Genomic DNA, 9,308 nt, shown 5'->3' with positions numbered 1-9,308 from the left:
CTGAAACAACAGGTAGAGGCAACATTTCATTTGTAAAATGCTGTAACAGTGCGTATACACATTGCCCCAGGCATGTACAGGCTATGAAATCTCTGCGGTTACAATTACACAGTCCTTTTATGGAAATATCACTCAGGTACTTGATTAAGTGTCAAGCACAGTAAACTGTTTGTCTTTTATCTGTTTCTGGAGTGTAAGCCAATCACTATATCTGGAAAAACTTCTTCACTGTTGAAACAGTGAGGCAGAAGAATAGACTGCCTAGGGAAGTTATAGACTTTCCATCACTGGAGGTGTTCAAGAAGGTTGGACAGTCACTGATTGGGGACCGGGGGGGGAGCGTGTATCTAGGCATAGCTATGCTTATGTTTTATCATGGGTATTACCCATGCTTCTGGGTTCTCCTGGTTGCTCCCACCCCCTTTTTCTGCTATATGTATCAGGGTATTTTTAAGCCTTCCCAGAGGCATTGGGTATTGGCTACAGTCAAAGCTAAGGACTTTGACTCAGGTGTGCCAATTTTCTTGGTAGGAGCAAAGCCAGAGGTTCTAGGGTCTTGTCCTTCTACTCAGGGTCAGACCAATTACCATGTTTGGGGTCAGGAATAAATTTTACCCCATGGTCAAATAGTGTGGATGGTGGGATTTTTTTGTCTTCCTCTGTAGCAGAGGGTGTTGCCCTCTACCTGGTACCTCTTGATCATATAGGCTAGGGACAGGCATTACACAAACTGATTTAAATGATCAGAAACTGGTTTAAACTTGTAACATAACAGATGTTCAGTGCACATAAACCAGTTTGAAAATAGCCGACACTGGTTTGAGATAAACCTGGTTGAATGTAGCATCAGACTTAACTGATCTGGCTCAAACCAGTTTATGCAACATCTGTCCCAGACCCCTTGCTGGTTTAAGGTGAACCAGGTATCCCCAGCATCCCAGCATGCTCTCTGGGCTGGGCAGAGCTCTATGCTCCACAGCAGGGCTGGCCCCTTCCCTCTGCTCCCTGGCTACAGCTCTGGAAGAGAACTGCAGGCACAGAAGCATCTGCCTGGCTTCCCCCTGCCCTACTCAAGTAGAAAATCCCTCCCTCCCATCTGCCCAGCCCCGCGGACCCCATGCATGTGGTATGCTAGCTAATGCAGCTGTGTGTGTGTCTCCAATTTCACTAGGACAGGCAGACAGAACAGTGACTGCTTAGGGCTGTTTGGAGCTAATCAACAGGTCAGCTGGTAACCTGTTTAAGAAAAGTTTGAAGTTTTGCTGATTGGGTGATAAACAGCATTATCAGCCCCCTCCTAGCTTGCTTGCCTATCAGTTTGCTGAGACAGTATAAAGAAGAAGGGAGGGAGACTGAAAAGATCTGTATCATCAGATACATGCACTGCACCTCCCTCCCCTTTGCCTCAGAGTGCTAGCAGGGGTCTGGCAACATTCCTGTCCCTTGAGCAGTGAGTGGGGAAAAGCCTGGGCTGGTGCAGGCAGATCTCCCTAATCAGAAAGTCCTGCTAGGATGTGGCCATGCCCCCCTCCCCCCCCAGCTCAGCAGTGTGCAAGGGACGGGAGGGCTGCTTTAGCACCCCCGGGCTTGTAGCCTGAGCCACTGCAGGCATGTGCCTGAATTTCCTCAGCCCAGAGAAAATGCCTATCTGGTTACAAACTGGTTCAGCCTTGCCAGGTTAGACTAACCTGCAAAGATCGAATCAATTCAGCCTCAAGCTTTTTGAATGTCTGTCCCTAGCCATATTGACAACATTTTATAGAAGCAGGACATTGGTTGCCATGGTTCCCCCTACTTTACCCTGTGACAGGTTAGGGTCTATGCTTTATCAGGTGTGATAGCAGTCTTATGTGGAGTGTTGATTATGGATGTATGGGATGGTTTGGATAGGGTGATCCTGCCTCAGGCCGGGGGGGGGTGGGGGGTGGACTGGATGACCTCTGGGGGTCCTTTCCAGCCCTACTTCTCTATGACACAAAGAGCAAACCATATTAATTTGGTTTCTTGCTCCAGAACTAGTAAGCCACTGGAAATGCAGGATGGCTTCACACCTGGAAATGCAAAGTTAAAATAAAAAATACTGCCTCTGGTTTCATATAAAACTTAAAACAAATCAGGCAAAATTGGCATTAGATAAAGGATGAAATTCAGTAGGCCATATTCAGCTCTGAATCAAGTCTGCTGTACTCAAAGTTACAGGAGAGAAAAAACTTGGTCCATTATTAAACTATGTACTTCAATACTTGGAATATTTTTTTTAGTAGACTGCAATAATCAAACCAATCAATCTGTAATAGACTGCAATAGGATTAGATACTTCCCACCAAACATCGTGGCTGAAAGTGAATAAAAAGGATAAGCAAAATAAGCCCCATGGACTAGAACTTTTGGACCTGAAGAAATATTTTAAAAATTATTACCAACAAGAAGTTCATTTCAAGCAACATATTATGTTAAAAAGTCTAAATGTTAATTTATTAATATTTATTGCAAGGTAAATAGCATTGACAAATTTGCTGTCAGAAAGTAAAATGCTTATTTGATTTTTTTTTTGTTGGAGGTGGATCCATCTTTATTAGATGTCTACTGCAAGCTATGTCAATAGAAATCATTAGCTGAAGCAGCTTAATAGCTACTCATTGGGGCACAGAAATGAATCCTTCTCTTTTGCAAGGACGTAGGGTCCTTAAAAAAAGGTGTGTTCAGAATCTTGCTGTCAGAAAGGTATGTCATTTTGAAAAGGCTTATGGGCATCTCATAGCTAAAAACTATCCAGGCTATGAATTTCTATAATTTGGTTAAGTTCCATGAAACCTGTATTTCACAAAATCTGAGAAAGACCAAAAATGGAATCCTTCTAAGTGGCATTTCAACAATTTAATTTCCATTCTGCTGTCACTTAGGAAGTAGGGTGTTTTGTTTTGTTTTGTTTTTTTGGGGGGGGGGGTGGGAGGCAAACAGTGTTAATTCTCAGAGAAAAATAAGACAGCATCAGGTATCAGCTTAGAGAAAATAAAATCAAAGCTCAGAACTCAGAACCCAGAAATGTACAGTGACAGCTGAAAATTGACATATCATTTATTACCATGTTGCCAAGTATATTACTGAATATAGGCATTCTTAATTCCCTTTGAGAACCTGCCTGTGTAAGAGTCCTTGAAGACAATATCAATTTGCAGTGTGGATTACACAAAGTAAAGCCCTTATGTTTTCATTTGCTTTAGAAGAATCCCCATAAAAATACACCCTGCTGTCACTGGTGATTCTACAATTCATTACTCAGTGAGGTTTCACATGGATTATCTTGGATGTGTATGGAAGCAATCCCTTTTCGTGTATACAATTTCGAGAGGTAAAGACTGTCATTTATTTGAACTAATGAGGTAATATTTCTTATTTCTACTGATTAGGAAGTAAAGTCAGATAAGTTCACATGCACAATTTTATATCAAATTTCACTACTGATGTCAGAAGTTATTATCGAAAGAGAGAGTACATAGACCGATTAAGGAATGCAATGATGAGTCAATTTATTACTAAAATTACAAGTCACAAGCCTTTACTAAAACAAACAAAAAACCCCAAACAAACCACTATCATTACAAATAAAGATTTCTTTTCATAATCTGTTTCAGTTAGAATATAAGTGAATACATTCTATTTAAGCAATAAGAAGTTACGTAAAACTAAGCTCTTAAAGCATATATTGTAAAGTGAACATAAACCTGTTTCTCTGTTTTCTTCCAAACCACATTTAGACCATGTACCACAAAAGCCACCATGTACTTTGAAGTATTAAAGCATGTGTGTTTCCTCAGTGAAGTCAGTATTTAAGTACTTGGGTGCCTCATTTGTTGTGGGCTTCTTTATTATTAAGTTATTATTATATATATTATTATTCAATTTAAGCTCAGAGCAAAAACAAATAACTTAATTGGAACATGTGTTATTTTATTATAGTATTCATACCTTTACGTGCGCACACAGACACTAGCACACTACATAATATAACAAAGTAATGCATGTTCCAGTTAAGTTATTTGGTTTTGCTTAATCTTAAGCTGAATAATATAGCTCTAGGTCTCTAGCATATTAGTAAAGCCTCTAGTTTCTTTTCAACCAGAGAAACATGTGTGGTGTTATATTTGATGAACTGTAGCCCTGGAGTCTTGAGGTTCAGTTTATGGTTTGACTATGTTTATGGTTTAGCCGGTGCATAGCTGTACACAGAAACTGTAAAGTTTCTTTACCCAAGTCTCACTGCTCCCATTTTTGTTCTGCCTAGCTATTTACACTTCACCAACTCCTATAATCTGAAGTGAATGGGGAGTGTTGTTTCAGTTCAACTGCTGCTTTGCTGGAAACTGAGTCATGGCCTATTCTCATGCTTTTACTGATGCATTCACTATGCATCAATTTGCAATCTTTCCTTGTTAAAAATGCAAGGACTTTGATTAGAATGCGAGATGCATGTTTCTGTGTTCATATACATTTTTCAAGTTATTAAAGCAAGCTGAGAAATGGAAACAAATCCCATTTTACATTTGTTTTTAGCAGACAGAGGAAGATGTCACTAAAGAAGTAGTACTCAGAATGGAGAAGACTATATTTGCTGGCAGCAAAGTCACAGGTGGTCAGTTCCCCTTCCACCCAACTTTTAGGCCATATGCCTAGCAGAATATTAAACCAATAGCTGGATTGTCAGAAATAAGATGCATGGTTTCATTCTGGTCCAGCGTGTTCCCCCTAGGTCACAAAAAAAGGTAACAGGAAAAAATAATGACATGGGATGTTGATTATTTACTTTATCCAGATATTTTGAAGCAGTATGCTCTCAAGATTGAAAGCAAACAAACAGACCTGTTCAGAGGGTGTCATCATTCGCAATCACATATTTGCCAAATCCCCAAACGTTTCCCACTGCTTGAAAAGGTCTTTACTGATGACTTTTGACCTTTGACCTGCTAAAGGGCTCTGCAGCAACCTTCAGAGACCCTGAAACAAGACACGCAGATTGCAGGTAGTGGTGCATACTTAGTCTACACGTGCATGATTAGAAGGAAGTACTGCAACCAACAGTATTTTAGAAAGCCAATTTAGAAGTCCTGCATTTTTACAAAAACAAAACATCACACCAGTGTAACTTTCTAAACATGCTCCTCCTTTTTCTCTCTTCTTCTTTTAATCCTATAAAATAGAGGAAGCACAGCCACCACCTCAAGTTATAGATTCAATATGAAGTTCCAGTTTTGCTTTTCTACTGAAGTGAATCATTTCATCAACATGTTTTTATCAAATGATTATATTTAGGTCATAAGACCCATAAGTAGTTATTCAAACACTTACTGTTCTTTCACACTTTTCCCAATGTAGCAACAGTAGGTAGGTTTCAGCTGCAATTTTTGTCTCTCATATGTGACCAAGAGATATTCATTTCTTGTCATTTAGAAAAACATTTTGCAACCAAAGAGCAGAAGTTCTTCCTGCTTTCTACCCACTGTGAATAATGGATTAATGCAGAATATTTGCCAAAAGAGAATGTGGATAACATGGCCTCTGAGGTAACATCATGTGTGAGACCCAGCTGGTAAAAGATCCAGCTGAAGTGGCAGCTGTACAAAAAGCCACTTTCACTCCCTGATCCAGGCTTTACCTACTATTGGAGCCACCATTTTTTGTTTTAAACAGAAGTGACATCACACTAAAATCCTATTTATGTTGGAAGCAGATCCTTATTAGTGTTGCTTGCCATGTAATAAGCAACCGTGTATACTGGCCAAGGCTGACAAGGGCCAATCTCAGGTGGGGCACATGCCCCCCCAGGACCCCCTTATGCATCACCTATAGAGACCCCTGTACCCCACCCCCACCCAACAGATGTTCTCTGTTGTGTCAGGGAGGCAGAGGGAGACAGAGCTCCACTTTGGAGCTAGATGCACGTCTTCATCCTGCTAGCCCTGCCTGCCCACCTCCCTCCCTTCCCAGCTCTGGTGTTGTCTTCAGGATGGGAGGGGGGAGAAGGGAGGCGAGGAAGCTCAGTCTAGGGTTTGCCCAGCCTTCGCTTGGGGTGTGTGGATTGGAGGTCTCCCCCCACCCCAGGAGGCTCCAATCTACCTCTGTCTGCTGCTTGACCCGCCCCCCCACACCCCACTGTCTGTTGCTTGACCACTGTGAACTATCAGAGGCCAAATCCTTGGCCTGTGATATCTCAGCCCTACTGTGGCAAAAATGTCTTATGATCCCTTATTCTCACTATACAGGGCCTCACAGCTGAACTGTGAGCTGTTTCTTTTTTTTTTTTCTTCCTACAGTAGATAAGCAGTGTCATAATAAGAAACAGTCCAGACAAACGCTCGCTTTGTGATAAGACTCAAGGATTCCTGTTGGAACACAAAGATTGGTTAATGCTTGCTTTGCACATAAATTTTGCAACCATCATACTTGTTCAGTGCCCTAGAGTTACACCAAGGTACGAAGTTACTAAAAGGCATTAATTTTGCCGCAGTTTCGTTTTAGGACTGCGCATGTACTAAACTTTGGTTACAGTTTTCTGCAATCACAGATTGCCACACTGGAATCTTGTTCATGTTAGCTATAAAAATGAAACTTCGGGTGGGGCTCAGGGTCAACTTTGCTTTGAGCACTGAGCTCCTTTGTCGATCTGTTTGTGCAAACAATAAACTCGAGTTGGACCCAGCCTGAGTGTGTGACTCTCTCCTTGAGGTAAATTGGACAAGCCTCCAGGGGCACGAAACTAGCAATTTGTGCAACAATTTGGCGAGCCAGGCAGGAGCAGCCCTTGGACCACCCCGGGGTCGGACGACAAGACCGGAAAAGGTGTCCATGAAGTGGCCACCAGACCGCTTTTGGAGTCTGCCATGGCACTGGAACCGTGAGTCGGGACACCTGGGAGGTTAAAGGATCTCCATTGAATGAGTCAACCAGGCTAAGTGGGTCCGAAGAGACGGCGCCAGGGTGTTGGCAGAGTAAGTATTCGTTTTCCTTGTCTCATCTGAGTAGTCCCTCGGGGACTTTGGAGTTATTAGTTTGAAATTCAGCAAATAGGTCTGAATATTAGTTGACACAATGGGTTCGGGTAGCTCCCGAGAAGAAAACTCCGCAACCCCATTGGGATGCATGCTAAGAAACTTTAGTAAATTCAAAGGAGATTACGGGGTAGAAATGTCAAAGGGCAAATTGATTACTCTCTGTCAGTTAGAGTGGCCATCATTTGGAGTGGGGTGGCCGGATGCCGGTTCTTTCGATGTGAATCTGGCTAAGGCGGTGTGGGGGAGGAGGTAGGTCTGACTGAATGAATGTGCGTCTGTGTATTTAGAAAAATGAGCCACTGACCAGGTGGGACTAAGGCTGAGTCTAGCCGCCCCGATTCTGCCTGATAAGGTAGTGTCGAACGCAAGGGGGCTCAGCTGGAACCTCGTGACCCAGTGGACAGGTGTCTGAGTGATTTTGTCTTTTCCAAATCCATTGTCCCAGTATCTTCTGTCAAGGGCAGGAGTAAAAGAATCCCTTTTGTGTTTCCCTCCCTCCTTCCACTGTATGAGCCGGTGTCAGGTCAGTGGCCTTGGGTCTGGGCAGTAAAGATTGCGGGGCAAGGCACTGAGCAGCCCGGACGTCCTAAATAAGCCTTTCCTGTGTCTTCCTGTGTGCTCAAAATCATAGTGACCGGATCCGAACCTTATTAAATACAGGTTCGTTTAAAACCTTACTGCCGGCTAGAATTTTGTCTGGTAAAGGATCCTGTTTTTGTGTCTGATAACATACGTTGTATTCAGGGAAAAACTGCTCAAAGCGCCCTCATCCAACAGCACGTCGGGCTTGTTGTAAATTAACTAGGACGCTGGGAGAAAGCCCTGGGTCCTCTTTAATTCTGATAGTGAGGGAAATCTGACTCAAGGGTTAAGGCGCAGGGATGAGGCTAAAACGCCACCAGACACAGACCAAACGGATCGGGAAGAGATAGCTGACGCAAGCCGTTCTAAAACACCTCCCTCGTATGAGGAAAAAGCTGCAAAAGACTAAGGGGGCAGCGGGTAAACCGCTTTCAGAACTCATAGAGATTGCGTATAAAATTTATGGGAATCGTGACCAAGTGACGGAGAGGAGAGAGGAAAAGCGTGGGCAGAAGCAGATGGCAATGCTAGCAGCTGTCTGGGGCGGAAGCACAAATACCAGTGGGGGATGAAAGAAGAAACCTGAGGGGGGGCAGAAGAAAGGAAAAAGTCGACCTAAGCCTGATGAGTGCGCATATTGTTGAGAGAAGGGACACTGGAAGAGGGATTGTCCTAAGCTGAAGGACAGACAGAGGGAAACTCAGCGGGGGGGCCGCCAGGTGCGGGCGGACTCCTCGGGGGAAGATTCTAGCTGAAGGGGATCGGGATCTAAGGCCACCACCCTGCGAGCAAGTGCCCGGAAAGATCCAATGGTGAGAATAAGGGTCGGTGGCAGAGACTATGAGGCTCTGGTGGATACCGGAGCCACTTTTTCTATGATCCCCGTAAAGCCCCCTTTAGCTAAAGAAAGCAGGAAGCATATAACTGTAGAAGGCACTGAAGGAAGACGAATTAAATTACCTGTATGTAAGCCTCTCCTCACGAAATTTGGGAATAACACGTTGGAACATGCCTTTGTAGTTTCCCCTGCCTGCCCAGTAGCCCCCCTGGGGCGGGATTTATGAACAAAGCTGCAGGCTGAAATCTTCTTCTGTGAGAACCTGATTGTAATGCAGCTGCCAGTGAAACAGGGCTCAAATTACCAAATGGCCCTCCCGGCAGCTGAGACTGTGCCAGAAGCCAAAGGAATTGAGATTTTAGAGAATGGTGATTCATGTATATGGGCAGATGGCGCCTCCTTCAGGTTGGTATAAGACCGGAGGGCTGTAAACAAAAAGATGAAATCTTCTTCTGTGAGAACCTGATTGTAATGCAGCTGCCAGTGAAACAGGGCTCAAATTACCAAATGGCCCTCCCGGCAGCTGAGACTGTGCCAGAAGCCAAAGGAATTGAGATTTTAGAGAATGGTGATTCATGTATATGGGCAGATGGCGCCTCCTTCAGGTTGGTATAAGACCGGAGGGCTGTAAACAAAAAGATGTTAGTGAATCATCCTATGGTTCCAAATCCCCACACCATTCTGACCCAAGTTCCAGCAGATGCCAAGGTGTTTTCCGTGCTAGGTTTAAAAGATGCTTTCTTCTCTATCCCGCTACACGAAGATAGTCAGAAATTGTTTGCCTTTGAATGGGAAGACCCGGACACGTATCATAAGACTCAATTGTTATGGACAGTGTT

Source organism: Alligator sinensis, unplaced genomic scaffold (assembly GCF_000455745.1).
Source record: "Alligator sinensis unplaced genomic scaffold, ASM45574v1 scaffold590_1, whole genome shotgun sequence".
Classification (NCBI taxonomy): domain Eukaryota; kingdom Metazoa; phylum Chordata; order Crocodylia; family Alligatoridae; genus Alligator; species Alligator sinensis.
The sequence above is the reverse complement of the archived record's forward strand: the minus strand, read 5'-3'. Positions refer to the sequence as shown.